Here is a 15,026-nt window from a genome sequence, read left to right on the forward strand (position 1 = left end):
GGAGGACGGGGTGCCTCGTGTGGGAGAGCATCTGATTAGGGGTTCCTATTTCCCTTTTGCGCCACTCCACATTTCTCAGAATTAAACATTCCTTTTCTATTGTCTAAGCGAACCCTTTAAAAACCTAACCTGGTATATTTTATGAAGTCTAAAATTCATCTTTAATTAATCTTCCTTCTTGAAGGAAGACCTTAAAATGCTTTGATTTCAATCATCTCCCTCTTCCATATTGTATGCTAATGTTGTATAGTGGGGTTCTTTTTTTTTTTGCCCAAATTAGCCATTATTGTTTTTTTATGAGCATGTTTTTACATTGCTCCATGTTTATCAATTTCTTTGTTCACCTTTCTTTCTTGCATCTCATTTTTTCTGAGTTCCATTTCCTGAAGATCCCTCAGTAATTCTTTTTTTTTTTTTTTAAAGATTTTATTTATTCATAAGAGACAGAGAGAGAGAGGCAGAGGGAGAAGCAGGCTCCCCGCTGAGCAGGGAGCCCGATGTGGGACTTGATCCCAGGACCCTGGGATCATGACCTGAGCCGAAGGCAGACGCTTAACCATCTGAGCCATCCAGGCGCCCAACCCCTCAGTAATTCTTTCAGCAACTGATGGTGAGTGATAAATTCTCTTTTTGTTTATATGAAAATGTTTTTAATTTTTTCTTCTCTCTTGAATGAGTTGGGTATTGATTGTCCACAGTGGGAATCAGAGGACAGTATTTTGTCATCTCCTGGCCATTCTAATATTGCTGTTGTAAAGTCAGCTATCAGTTTATTGCTCTTTCTTTGTGAGTTACAGGTATTTTCTCTCAGGGACCTTAAGTCTCAAAAGACTTTCTTTGTGTGTTTGGTGTTTTTCAGTTTCACTAAGATGTTTGTGACAGTGGGTCTATTTTTATTTTTCCCGATTTCCACATCATAATGATCCTTGAATCTGGATTCATGTCTTTTACCAAGGCTAGACATTTTTCTGCCATCTATTTCTTCACATTTCTCTCTCTTCATTCTTTCCTCCTAGAATTCCTATCCCAACTATGTTTAGCCTTCTCACACTGTCTTCTATGTCTCCTCATTTTTTGGTCATAATCTCTTCTCTTTATCTCTCTGTATTTATCTTTATCTCTCTTTATCTCTCTGTAGTATTTTGGATCATTTTTTCCACATCTGTCTTTTAGCCTGATAATTATCTCTTTAGTTTTGTTTAATGTTTTTTTTTCACTTATCAGTTGTGTGAATTACTTTAATTTCAATAACTCTTTTTCACTTCTAAAATTTCTATTTAATTATTTCTCAAATTTTCTCAATCTCCCTGTTTTTTAAAAATAGGGTATTATTTTATTTAGTTTTGGATTATTTAATAATATTTTAAATAATTTCAAAGATAATTATTTTCCTCTGCTTCAGTTTGTCTTTTTAGTTATTTCAACTTCTGGTACTTGTGTTCACTGACTGTCACTTATGGTGGAATGATTTCTCATGCTTTAACAATTTTTTACAGTAAACTCATCTTTAGCTGGGACTGCGTCTTCTGAGTCCAGAACAGACAAACTTCCTTGACATCTTCCTGACTTGGTGGACACATTTCATTCTGATCCCCTCTTTCACTGAGGGTGTAGACCTTTAAAGGGCTCAATTTACTTACCTCCACCTCCTTAACCCGTGTGGGACCAGGTCCCTTTTGGCTGTGAATTTATTCTCTTGAGGGGATTATTTTTATATTTTATTTAGCAATTCTTTGAATGGAAGTGTAGATTTTTCTAGTCCTCTTCATTGGAATTGGGAGGCTTGACCTTGTTACAGGGTGATTTTTTAAACAAGGTTAAAATCAGAACTTTCATGCTGATATAATATGAACATGTATTAAAGATTTATTCAACTCATTGTTAATAAAGGAGTCGGTAGGATGTTAACTAGTTCAAAGGAGAAGTCAAAGGAGCACAAATTTATATGGAATAAAGAAATGCTGAAACGAATTTACAAATGAACAGGAAAACTGGCTTTTTCCCTGGGAGGGAAGTCAATCCCAAACATCCACCGACAGAATACATTTGCACATCTATAGACAAGACACACTTGGCCTGGTTATCACTTCTCCACAAGTACAGAGTTGTAACATAGCTGACAGGCAGTGAAAGGCTGGAATCAGAGTACCTGCAAAAGTGGGCTCTAAATAGGGCTTAGTTTTGCCAAGAAGAATCCCAAGAATCTTTTCAGCTATTTCCAAATAGTCTTACAACTGCCAGTCTCTCTTTGACCAAGCTTTAATCTGTCTCCTCTCAAGTCTCTTGTTGTGGGCTAAATGTTGCGTCCTCTGCAATTCATATGTTGAAATTCCATCCCCCAGGGTGATGATATTAGGAGGTGGGTCCTTTGGGAGGTGATTAGGGAAAGGAGGGTAGAGCTCTTGTGAATGGGATTAGTGCCCTTATAAAAGAGGCCCCAGAGAGTCCCCTCACCTCTTCCACCACGTGAGGCCATCTATGAACCAGATGGCCATCTATGAACCAGAAAATGAGCTCTCATCAGACACCAAATATGTTGGCACTTTTATCTTGGACTTTCCAGACCCCAGAACCTAGTCTGTGATATTGATGAAGGATAATTGGAAGCCAAGTAGGCAGGGACAAGGGGCCCCTGCCCTAAGAGGAAACCGCCCTTAAAAGGATTTTACATCGCCCTGGAAGGAGTCCTCCACCCTTTCCCCTGCAGTAGATAGATGACAAGAACCTGATTGGATGACAGGCACAGGGAGGGTTAATCAGATTAAAACAGCCTGTCAACAAGCCCATAATACCCATTAGATTTAGAAACTCCGGGGGCAAGCCTCTCAGTCCCCTCCCTCGGGAGCTTTGTACTATCACTTTGCTGTTGCTCAATAAACCTTGCTTTGCTGCCGACCACTGCGGGTCTACCTCTTCATTCTTCTAAGATGCCTGACCAAGAATCTCAGGCACCAACAGAGAAAACATCCTGTAACAGTATTTTTGTTGTAGCAGCTCAGACTAAGGCATCTCTTTTCAACTAAGACCTGAGTTTTGGGCTTCTGTTTGCCTTTTCATTGTTCAATTTTAGCAAGAATCCTGCTGAGTTAGTTTGGTCAGAGTCCCCTGTCCTTGATGTGGGGTTGGGTTCCTCAGCTTCCACCATCCCTTAGGTGATGTCTGATTCCCCTGCTGGTCTTCAGCAAGAATCCTGTCAAGTCAGCTTAGCCAGAGTCCCCCTGACCGCTGATGTTTCTTCTTAGTAATTTTCCATTCACTGACTCCCCGCCCCATCCATGGCTATAAATTCCCACTTTTCCTTATTGTTTTGTTTTGTTTTGTTTTTTAAAGATTTTATTTTTTTATTTATTTGAGAGAGAGAGAATGAGAAACAGAGAGCATGAGAGGGAGGAGGGTCAGAGGGAGAAGCAGACTCCCCGCCGAGCAGGGAGCCCGATGTGGGACTCGATCCCGGGACTCCAGGATCATGACCTGAGCCGAAGGCAGTCGCTCAACCAACTGAGCCACCCAGGCACCCTCCCACTTTTCCTTATTGTATTTGGAGTTGAGCCTGATCTCTCTCTCCCACTGCGAAACCCCATTTCAGTGGTCCCTACACCTATAGAAATGGTCCTGAATGAAGTGTGCCTTATTGTTCTTTAACGAGTGTCATGAATATATTTTAAACACAACGCTGGATTTTAAAGTAATTTTGCAGGGAAGACCCTACCTTCACAACGATTTCTTTATCTTCATAATAAAAAAACCCAGCATTTTCTCTTCAATCTTTTGCTCAGTTGATGGCGTCTAACTTGGGCGTGGGAGTCAGGAAGAAAGAAAGAAAAGAAATTACTTTAATATTTCCTCCATGTTCTCTCCTGAGTTTGCAGAGCAGATATAAGGGGCCATAAATAAACACTGGATTGTAGTCAACCTTGGGACCTTAATGTATTGAGTTCTTTATTTGTAGAAGAGTGGGTGATAGGTAGCAGGGGGGCAGTTGTTGATTTATAGAATATGCACAGGGTACAAATACTTTAGGATTACAAGCCATTCTCCATCTACCTACTACTCTAAACCATTCCTCGTGGAGCATATTTTGAAAACCACAACAGGAGTTTGAGAGATGAAATCACATTCAGGATTTTCCTTTAGATTCCAGGGTTGGCTTCTGGTTTCTGTTTCTAGGAAGGAAGATGAAGCAGATTTGGCTCATGGATGATTACCAGAGGGCTGAGAGCACTTTGGGGGCAATCCTTCCTGCCCAGCGCTGGGAACACTAAAGAAGTTGGAGGGATGAAAAGTCCTTGTGGGCTGGGGTAAAAGTCGGGAAAGATGACCTCTTCCTCCAGCAATGGCAGGCAACTGGTACTGCTTTGCTCTGATTTTATGCCTTTGTCCATGAGGCAACAGCCGTGTCCTGCACAGAGAGGCGCTTGACAGAGGCAGTTGGGGTTTCAAGTAGAAGAGATTAAGGGGTTGGGGGAAAAGGTGGAAGCATCCTGTTTTCTTAAATGTGGGGAGCGGTGGAAAATTTACAAGGAAGGAAAGACTGTTACGTTTGCTTGGAACACTTGTGTGAAGTAGAATTCCGAGGAACGGAATTAAGAGGTTGAAGGATCTGTGTAGAATTTCATCAGTTTCATGCAGACCCTGTAAATCAATGTAACAACATTTATATGGTAACATGGAAATCATAAGTGCGAACAGCAGGATGTAAAATAACACGTGGACTGATAGATCTATACTAAAATGGGAAAGAAATATGGATACTATTAACTGGGTTTTTTAAAAAGATTTTTATTTATTCATTTGAGAGAGAGAGCGCGCGCATGAGTGATGGGGGAGGGGCAGAGGGAGAAGCAGGCTCCCTGAGGAACAGGGAACCTGATGTGGGGCTTCATCCCAGGATCCTGGGATCGTGACCTGGGCTGAAAGCAGATGCTTAACTGACTGAGCCACCCATGCACCCCACTTGTTTTTTTTTTTGTTTGTTTTCAACCAGAATAAGGTCATTTGTGTATTTTTAAAAATTGTTTATATTTTGATCAATGTGACCATAATAATAATTGGATAATTTTAAAAAGCAAAAGTAAAGCATGAGAAAAAAATATGCATTTGCTTATTATTGTAATTATGACTTAGAGTGCAATCTTTCACATTTTGCCCTTATATATAACCTTGAAGTCTAGTGAATAATACATATCAGGTTATTTAAGGGAGAGTGAGAAATACCTATGGCAAGATAACGGAATTTTAAAGTTGTGTTTGTTCTCTCTAAATTTTGGGTCTTTAGGGCTTTGAGGCTTCAGGGACTCTTGCAGGATAATGCAGAAGCAACCAGAAGTCAAACGTTCTTCTGTTCTTTTGTAAAAGCCTAGCGAAGCAATAGAGCCAGGGGTTAAGGAGGATAGGAGAGGCCAGAGGCACAGCTCTCTGGGTTCCCTGGGGCTAGAAGGGACCCTCTGGAGGAGATTGCCCAACGCCTTGCAAGGGGTGGAGGCTGAGACTGCCCCCCCTCCCCGCCCCAGGCCCACTGCAAGTGACAGTCTGAGAGTCTGTGTCCAGTGTTTTCGAGCTGAAACCAGATGTTTGAAATGTTGGATCACCTATAAAGGCCTTGCCTACACAAAGAGGTAACTGGGTACAGCAGTGGTTTTAACTGACATTTCCCTGCTGGCTAATATTATTGAGCATCCTTTTATGTGCTGGTTTGTCATTACTGTATCTTCCTTGGAGAAGTGTCTATTCAGAGTCTTTGCCTATTTAAAAAAAATAGTGGTTTGCCTTTTTATCACAGAGCTGTAATAGTTTCTTGTGTGTTCTGCATAGAAGTCTCTTATCAGATAGGTGATTTGCCAAAATTTTGTCCCACTCTGTGGTTTTTCTTTTCACTTCCTTGCTAATGTCCTTTGCAGCACAAAAGTTTTTCATTTTGTGTCCACCTTGTTTATTTTTTCCCTTTGCTACTTATGCATTTGGGGTCATGTCTAAGAAACCAGCCAGAAAGATTTATGCCTATGTTTCATTTGAAGAGTTTTACAGTTTCAGCTCTTACATTTAGATCTTTGATCCATTTTTGAGTTAAGTTTTGTTGATGTTGTGAGGTAGGGGGTGAGACTTCACTCTTTTGTATGTGGGTACCAACATGCCCTGGCATCATTTACTGAAGATTATCCTTTTCCTACTTAGTCTTTTTGGCACCCTTGTCCAACGCCAATTGACTATAATCGTGAGGGTTTATTTCTGGACTCCAATTCTGTTCCATTGGTCCAACATGTCTCATTTACGCCAGGACCCCGCTGTCTTGATTACTGTCACTTTGTTGTAAGGTTTGAAATCTAGAAGTTTTGAGGTGTCCAACTTTGTTCTTTTTTAAGATTGCTTTGGCTATTGTTGGTCCCTTGCAATTCCATATGAATTTTTAAATATTTGAAAAGAAGTCACTTAGTATTTTGAATTTTTTGCATTTAATCTGTAGATCAATTTGGAGAACACTGCCATTTTAACAGTATTAAGTCTTCTGACCCATGAAAACATAACGTCTTTAGATAGGTTTAATGAGGTTTTCTTTCATTTCTTTCTATAGTGTTTTGCAGCTTTCAGAGTATAAGTCTTGCATTTTTGTTAAATTTATTCATAAGCATTTTATTCTTTTTGATGCTATTGTAAATAAAATTGTTCATTTTCTGTTGGCTCATTGCAGCTGTATGGAAATATAATTACTTTTTGTATATTGATTTTTGTATCCTGCACCTTATTGAACTCATTTATTAATTCTTACAGGTTAGTAGAGTCCCTAGGATTTTCCACATACAAGATCATGTCATCTGCAAATAGAGATAATTCTACTTCTTTCCAACCTGTATCCCTTTTATTTCATTTTCTTGCTTAACTGCTCTGGCTAGAGCGGTCCAGTCAATAAAGCGTTGAATGGAAGTGTTGTGAGTGGACATCTTTGTCCTCTTCTTGGTCTTAGGAGAAAAGCATTCAGTTTTTCACCTTAAGAATACAGCTGTGAATTTTTTGTAGATGTCCTTAATCAGGTAGAGAAAGTTGCCTTCCATTCCTAGTGTGAGTGTTTCTATCATGAAAGGCTGTTGAAATTATGAACATTCTTGCACAATTCTTGTGCTGGATCTGGGTACAGATTAAGCGCTCACTTCTGTGGTGTAAATACCAAGAAGTGGAAATGCTGAGTCATAGGGTATGCATAAGTTTAGCTTTCATAGACACTGTCAAACAGTTTTTGAAAGTGCTTCTATTAATAAACACTCCCACCAACATTATATGAGGATTCCAACTGCTCTGTGGGATGGTGCTTCATTAAACCACTGGCTGAGAGAAACACTTCTTCACTTTTGCCATCAAAACCCGCTCCTTCCTGGTCTCCCTGCATGCCCATCCAGGGGCAATGGCGGTGGGCAATGGTAACCAATGACAAATGCAGGAATTGCCCTGATTCACCACTCCCATGTCGGCTTTGGTGGGAATTCAATTCATAGGATGGAAGAAAAGGATTTAATATCTGCCAACACAAGGTGTGAAAAATGTCATCATAATTTTCTGGTTTTTACTAGTACTAATGTTAAGACAAATTTTCATAGTTTTGTCATTTGTATTGTGTGATTTTTCTGTTCAATTCCTTTTACTTTTTAATTTTTTTCAAACAAAAATTTGGTTTTTAAATTCATTTTAAGCCCTCTTTTTTCAAAAGACATTGTCCCATTATCTGTTTTTAAATATTTTTCCAGAATCACTGTCTATCTTGGTAGCTTTTCATTTTTATGAGAATAGATGTGTCAGTCATTTCCTTAGGACTTTTGACATTGGTGCCATGTTAAAAAAGACCTTTCTCATCCACAGTTACACAAATATTACAGTATTTTTCTCAGTGTTCTTTACCTGTGTTTTTAAACATCTGTTCTATAATGTAACTGAAATTTATTTTCATGCATGGTGTGAAGTAGAGATTTAGTTTTATGTTTCTTTAATCTGGTGTCAAAACTTTGACAATGGAAAGAATCCACAACAGTCCATGACTTTTCATCACCTTTGACAGGGGCCAGATGACTCTCTGCTCGCTTATTAATTATAAGAGAGCATTGCTGCAGATCAGGAAGGAGGTCTTTCTTCCTGAGCAGAGTGATCATTTGGAATCATGGATGTACCTAAAACCTAAGTCAAAATGGGGAAATTACACTCACCTTTACTCCAGCCTCATCTCAGGCCTGGCTCCACTCCTGTGTGTCACTGCAGTTGTGTTCCGTGACCCTGATTTCAACTCTTCTTCCCTGGTCTCAGGTGGATTGGTAACCACAGTGGCTCCTGCTGACCTCAGCTTAAGTCCCTGAGGATGAGAGTCATCTTAGTTAACAGAAGAATTACAGAGTTAAAATTTGAGACTTGATGAGAACTTTTTCCCTTTTGACCTGGCAGAGGATTGCATGAACACTGCAGAAAATCTCTGTTCCAGAGAATTCCACCACCTCCCTCCAGAACCCTTCACTGGTTAATTCTGGAGACAGAAGTTTCTTGCAAACATTCACCCCAAAGCTGTCCATGAAATTCCAGCTCACCCCTTCTAGTTCCTGTCTCAGATCAAACAGGCAGCAGCTGCTCACCATCCCTCCCAGGGTATTCGGGCACGCACGTCCAGACGGTAGCTTCACTCAGGGTCAGAGGCACAGTCATCCCTCTCTGCAGGGCAGCCGTGGCGTGTCTGGATTGACAAGGAGTTTTGTTCTTTTTAAACTTGTCTCTTTTTCCGTTGCAAGAGCCTTGGTTAGTTCAGCATTTATGAAAGCAGATGCTGAGGCAGACCGCCTAGGTTATATTTTGGGGGGACTCCAGCCAGGTTAACCATTCTTTCTCGGCTTCAGTTTTTTTCTCCTTATTTCATTAAAAGCCACTGTCAAATAGGACTCTCTTGGGATCCAGGTATAAAGAAAAAGTACAGGGTTCTTATGTGGCACTTTGGCCTTTTGAATTATTTCTATTTTTTTTCCTTTTGTTTTTATTTTTAATTGTGGTAAAATACACATAGTTTACCATTTTAGCCATTTTACAAGGGAAGCCTGATTTTCTTTTTATTGTAGTAAAGAACACATGACATAAATTCACCATCTGAGCCACTTATTTATTTATTTATTTTATTTAAAAGATTTTATTTATTTTTATTTGAGAGAGAGAGAATGAGAGAGAGCACATGAGAGTGGGGAGGGTCAGAGGGAGAAGCAGACTCCCCGCCGAGCAGGGAGCCTGATGCGGGACTCGATCCCGGGACTCCAGGATCATGACCTGAGCCAAAGGCAGTCGCTTAACCGACTGAGCCACCCAGGCGCCCCTATCTGAGCCACTTTTAAGTGTATGGTTTAGTAGTGCTGAGGACATTTGCACTGCTGTGAAACAGATCTCCAGAATTTTTTCATCTTGCCAAACGGAAACTCTATATTAAGCAATAACTCCCCATCTTCCCCTCCTCTCAGACCTTGGCAACCACCATTCTACTTTGTTTCTATGAATTAGACAATTTTAGTTTCCTCACATAAGTGGAATCATATAGTATTTGTCTTTTTGTGATGGGCTTATTTTATTTAGCATATGTCCTCCAGGTTCATCCCTGCTGTAAGCATGTGTCAGAATCTCCTTCCTTTTTAAGGCTGAATAATATTCCATTGTATGTCTATATCACATTCTGTTTATCCATTTATCCACTGATTGGCACTTGAGGTACTTCCACCTTTTGACTTTTGGGATTTATTTTTGCCATAAGGAATATTTTTGTGTTTGGGGACAAGATATATTTGAAGAAAAAGTGAGCAGAAAAGGGATGATAGGCCACTAAAGTTATTTATGTATTTATTCTAAGCAGCTCTACAGTCTTAGAAGAAAGTCTTTCCATACTAGTACACTGGGTTAGACTTTGTGGCCCTCTGATAATTTGTGTTACCAACCTTGTATAGTCCCCAGTTCTGTGCTTACTGTTTAACTAAACATGAGTCACTTGGCTAATTTGGGACAGTTCAGCAGATTACTGAATAAAGCGTTACCCAACAGCACCAGATATGGACACTTACTGAGGTACTATTTCTTTCTAGTTGAGATTTTATATAATACCACATGCTTGCAAAGTGTTGTGGGGTCAATTTGGCCAGGCAAGCATCTTAAAAATCCTCTGAGAATGTATATTTTAATCAGTTCAATGCCCTGCCAAGGACAGTGAAATTTCTAGATCTAACAGGAGATGAAGAGATAGGGTTATTCCTGGCCTGGCAGCAGGGCGGGAGGGGGGTGGGGGTGGGGGTGGGGGGGTGGGCGGGAAGAGAGAATAGGATGGAGAGGGCCTTCTTGATGCCCTTTTGTGAAATTCACATGCTACAAAGCAACATTTTCTCCAAGGCTGCAAAAAAATGAAAAAGTAGCATTTGGACTTCGCGTCTCTAATCAACTCCTCAGCTAAAGTTCAGTAAACAATACTTTGCTACTTTAAAGCGCTTCCAGTGGCCATCCTTCATCATTGCCAAGGGAAGCAAATAAAAATCACAGGCATCAACAGAATGGCAGCCAATGCCCAAGCAACCATGGTCAAATAACCAAGGAAACGAAGTACAAATTTCCAGGAAGGAATTCACCCCCAGGGCCCAGAAGGTAACAAGCCTAGCGGCCTTACTACTTAGCCACAGACCTTGTCAAGATCTTGATCCTCAGTAACTTAGATATTAAAGGCACCTGTCCCCAAAGAATTAACAAAATTCACAGTAGGGCTCCGTGTCTCACTGGGAGCTAGGGAAGTGTGGTATTACACAGTTTAGCTGCTTTGACATCTCTGGCCATTTTGTCCTTTCTCTGGCTCCTTTTGCCTTCTTACCTGATCATTCACTGTGGTAGCGGCCCTCTAATCACACGTTATTATTACAATCTTACTGTCCAATCTTCTCTCCTAGCTGTGCTTTAAGTACTTCGGGGACTTTGGCTTCCTGTTGACTTGGCTTCTCTTCTTCATGCAGCCAGATCTTGATTACACTCTGCTTTTCAATCCCTTGCTCATTCTAACTGAAGTGCCATGTTTGTATCAAGCTTTCAAAGTAGGCCTGCACAAGATTGTACATTGACTCCGTGTCTCCGCTGGCTCTTTCCATCGTGCTGAATAGCGTAAGAGCAGGAAGCTGAAGAGTTAAGGAACCTAACCTTCAGATCACCACTCCCAAAGGGCTAGTCCCCTAGGGCAGCCATTCTCAAACTGTAGTCTGCATCAAACCACTGAAGGGCATGTTGAAGCAAAGGAATGCCAGGCCCCACTCCCAGAGATTCTGATTGAGTTGGTCTGGGTTGGACTCAGAATCTGCATGTCTAACAAATTCCCGGAGGATGCTAATGCTGCTAGTCTGGGGACCATGCACTGAGAACTAATGCTCAAGGCTAAAAATATTCATATCAGAAAGAACCACATCTCATAGTTATTGGCCACTTATTATATACAAGACACTATTCTAAGTGCTTTGCTCATTTGTCTTTACAACAGCTTTTTATTTTTTCTGTTTTCCGGTGACGGAACTGAATCACAGAGAGCTTAACTAGCTTTCCCAAAGTCACACAGTGAGTGCTAGTGCAGGGCTATGAACTTTGGTAGTCAGTTTAAATTAACCTCCATGATACCAAGTAAAGTCTCTGAGGGCTTGAAATGAATATATTTGTATACATTTTGTATTTACTTATGTATGAACCTGTAAACACTCAGAAATGATTAAGAAAAGCAATCATTGTTAATATTAAGCCCCCCAATTCTGTTCATTTTACTTACCACCCCCCCCATTGTGAACCAGAATGAAGAATGAAAGAGGAAAATTGTAAAATTTCCTAATTATAAATTTTAAAAAGAGTCACCTCTCAAAATGAAGAGTGTTTGTGCATATTTCTTCTCCTTTTCTTTCAAATCCCCCATCAATCTTTAGGCCTGGAAGCATTTCTTGCATGGACTTCGATCATTTGTGAAGATGTGCCTTATTACTCTGCTTCTTTCCAGAGAAGGGCCCTTTGTCTCTCTCTCTCTCTCTGTTCTACTGATGCTCTAATCTGGACCTTTCCAGGAGCTGAAACTGAAAAACATTATTGATTTGAGAGTTTACTGCTTGAGTGACTGTAAATTGTGACAAATGAGCGCCTCTTGAGTCTCCTCACTTGTGACCATGATAATTTAGAGCAAAAGGAAGGTCTTGAACCAATACCCCTGTAGTCCCTCAAATCGCAGATGCCACTGATTGTCGGAAGGACCCTTATTTCGTGAATCACTAGGAACGAAGAAGAATGCTGCCAATTAAACTGAGGCACGGCTGCAGTCCTTTTGCAATAATTGGGCACACAAACCTCTCATTACTCTGACAGTTCTTTCATCTAGTCCGAGGGACTTGGCAAGATCTCCAAATTCATTCGGTGCATATGTTGGCATGTGATATGTCAGTGCTTCTCAAACTTGACCGGGCACATGAATCACCTGGGAGTCTTGTTAAAAAGCAGGTTCTGATTCCATAGTTCTGGGACGGAGCTGAAATGTTGTATTTCTAATAAGCTCCCAGACGCTGCTGGTTGTATGCCAATTTTGGGGTAGCAAGGTGACAAGCAATCTTGACACGGACCTCCTTAACAGAATGTCACTCCTCTTCATCTGCTCATGGATATCTTCCTTTCTTAGGCCTCCTAAAGCACTTGCTTGTTGCTTTGCAAGAAAATATAGAGCCACAGTAACTCCTCCAACAACAAATATTTGCTTCACAAATATCAGACTTAAGTCCCACACCTTCACCACGGGGCCTTCCTTTGTATACAGTGACTTTTTGTTTCAGTGTGGGATCGTAGTGTAAACATTTTCACGACCTTTTAAAAGGCAATAAAGCTTAACAGGTTCAAGAGGACAATGCACCCAAATCAACAGAAGTGAAGAAAATACGGACAGCCACGACCAAGTTCATTAATGCCCAAGCAATGACAATTATGGGAAAACAGTGAACTCAGGATGCCATCAGTTTGTATGACTCATTCTGATTTCTCTGCATAATAAAATAGGAAAAAAGAAGAATATATGAAAGTATAATGATAGTATACTAAAAGAACAAGAACAATAGGAGGGCAAGGAAAGATATTGGGAATGAAACTATATAGCATAGCTTGCACTTATCTATTTGTTCATGATATATTTATTATTTATTACAGGTAAGGCACGCTTTGAGAAATTTCAGTGAACAGGCGGATCCACAGTTCCTGGCTCCTGTAGCTTACAATTCAGCAGGGAGGCTGACGTTAGAAAAAATACGGTCAATCCTCAGAAATCTAGTCAGTCCTCAGAAAAAGTCAGTCCTAGTGGATTCTGTATTTGCAAATTTGCCTATGTATGGTCTGCTAGGGCCAGAACAAAGTACGACAGATGGGCGGTTTAAGTAGAAATTTATTTTCTCAGAGTTCTGGAGGCTACAAGTCCAAAATCAAAGTGCTGGAAAATTCCATTTCTGGCAAAGCCTCTCTTCCTTGCTTGCCGATGACCAATTTCTCATTATGTCTTCACATGACCTTTTCTCTATGCACCTGCAAATGTAGAGAGAGGGTGTCTCTTCCTCTTCTTATAAGGACACCAGTCCTATTGGGTTAAGGCCCCACCCTTATGATCTCATTTAATCTGAAATACCTCCTTAAAGGCCCTATCTGTAAATACAGTCACATTGGGAGTTTGGGCTTCAATAGATCAATTTTGGGAAGTCTCAATTTAGTCCATAACAGCCTACTTCCTAAAATCTATTTGTAACCCCTAAATCAATACTTGCCATGCTTTCGCGGTCATTGATAGACATATGCAGAGCATCACAAAATTTGTGTTGCGTGACACATACGTTCCCAGTTGCAGTCGAACAAGGTGACTGCTGCCTTCTTGGTTCAGTTCTCACACTCTAAATATCTTCTTCATGGTCTATAGGACTTTCAATGCTGTGTGTTCTTCAGTTACAAATTTTCAGTCTCCATTAAAAACTCTCAATGCATCCAGGGACACTTTTAGATGAACATAGGTGGTTTGGGAAAATATCAGACTCTGGTAGAAAGTCATCCCAGAAGTTGGAAAATTAAGAAGCCTTCTCCATTCTTGGTTCCTATAAAGAAGCAAATTAAAGAAAGAAAGTTATAGAACAGTCTTTCTTAATTTTCATAATAATTACTTTTTTTTTCCAGTTTGAAAACATTTTCTTATTAGAGAATTTGATCTCAATACTTAAAAGAGGAATTGAAACGACTTTTTTCCAGTTCCATTAATGGCTTGTGTTCTGATTTCCAACCACCAGGTGGAGACCAAACAAAACTAATTAAAGTATTCCCAGCGTCTTCTGGTTTATCCGGAATGAGAGTGATTCCGTAATGTAAATTAGGGGCACAGAGAATTTTTTCCTCTTGTGAGTGAGCCACTGATCTCTTAGGGAATAAAACCTCACAGATCAAAGACCACATGCAAATTCAAAATAAACAAAGCTTTTCGAGGAGAACCATCAGGTGTTCAGTCAATGACTTTCAAAATTAAAATTGGGAAACATGTAGAGTTTAAATCAGTTTAACAAAAGTAAACATATTTACATTTCTGGGCTACATTATGGCCAGTTGGAGGATGGGTGAGATGAAGTAGGAAAAAAAAAAAACCAGCAGAAGAAAAAGAGAAAGAGGAAGAAAGAGAGGAAGACACAGACAGGCTACACAGAGTAAAACACGGAGCAGTTGAAGGCTGAGTTGAAACACGGAATGGGAGCCCGACTGTGTCCGACTGTCTGTCTTGGGGCCAGCACCCTTTCAATCCTTCTCCTTGTCCCAGTGCACGGAGGTTCTCCGGGTCAGCAATCCCACAGAGCTCTTTCAAAGGCTGATGCACCTTTAAGCATCCCCTTTCTGAACTGGGAATCAGGTCTGCTTTTATTTGCAAACTTCAAAGTTTAATTTTAAAGTGAAGATTTTTTTTTTTTCCCCACTGAACTTGTAAGATCTTCTCACCTCATGTAAAGAAATCGCTTCAGTTTTTA

The 15,026-nt window shown here is 40.3% G+C and overlaps 2 long non-coding RNA genes across 2 annotated transcripts in view; one reads left to right on the plus strand and one right to left on the minus strand.

Moving 5' to 3' along the window:
• The first annotated feature begins 419 nt into the window (after nucleotides 1-419).
• The window catches only part of LOC123863723 (uncharacterized), a 54,648-nt gene continuing 40,041 nt past the window's right edge, over nucleotides 420-15,026 (plus strand). The window contains exon 1 of the long non-coding RNA XR_008505054.1: nucleotides 420-610. This is a non-coding gene — a long non-coding RNA (uncharacterized LOC123863723). The remainder of the gene's footprint in view (nucleotides 611-15,026) is intronic.
• LOC135363863 (uncharacterized) lies at nucleotides 3,970-12,173 on the minus strand. The gene is made up of 5 exons (XR_010410101.1): nucleotides 11,866-12,173; nucleotides 10,850-11,124; nucleotides 8,559-8,907; nucleotides 8,187-8,329; nucleotides 3,970-4,632 (listed from the first exon to the last, which is right to left on the minus strand). It is a non-coding gene; the product is annotated as an uncharacterized LOC135363863 (long non-coding RNA).

Source organism: Mirounga angustirostris, unplaced genomic scaffold (genome assembly GCF_029215605.1).
Source record: "Mirounga angustirostris isolate CCGP_5_RB_7025 unplaced genomic scaffold, mMirAng1.0.hap1 SCAF_1, whole genome shotgun sequence".
NCBI classification, from domain to species: Eukaryota; Metazoa; Chordata; class Mammalia; order Carnivora; family Phocidae; genus Mirounga; species Mirounga angustirostris.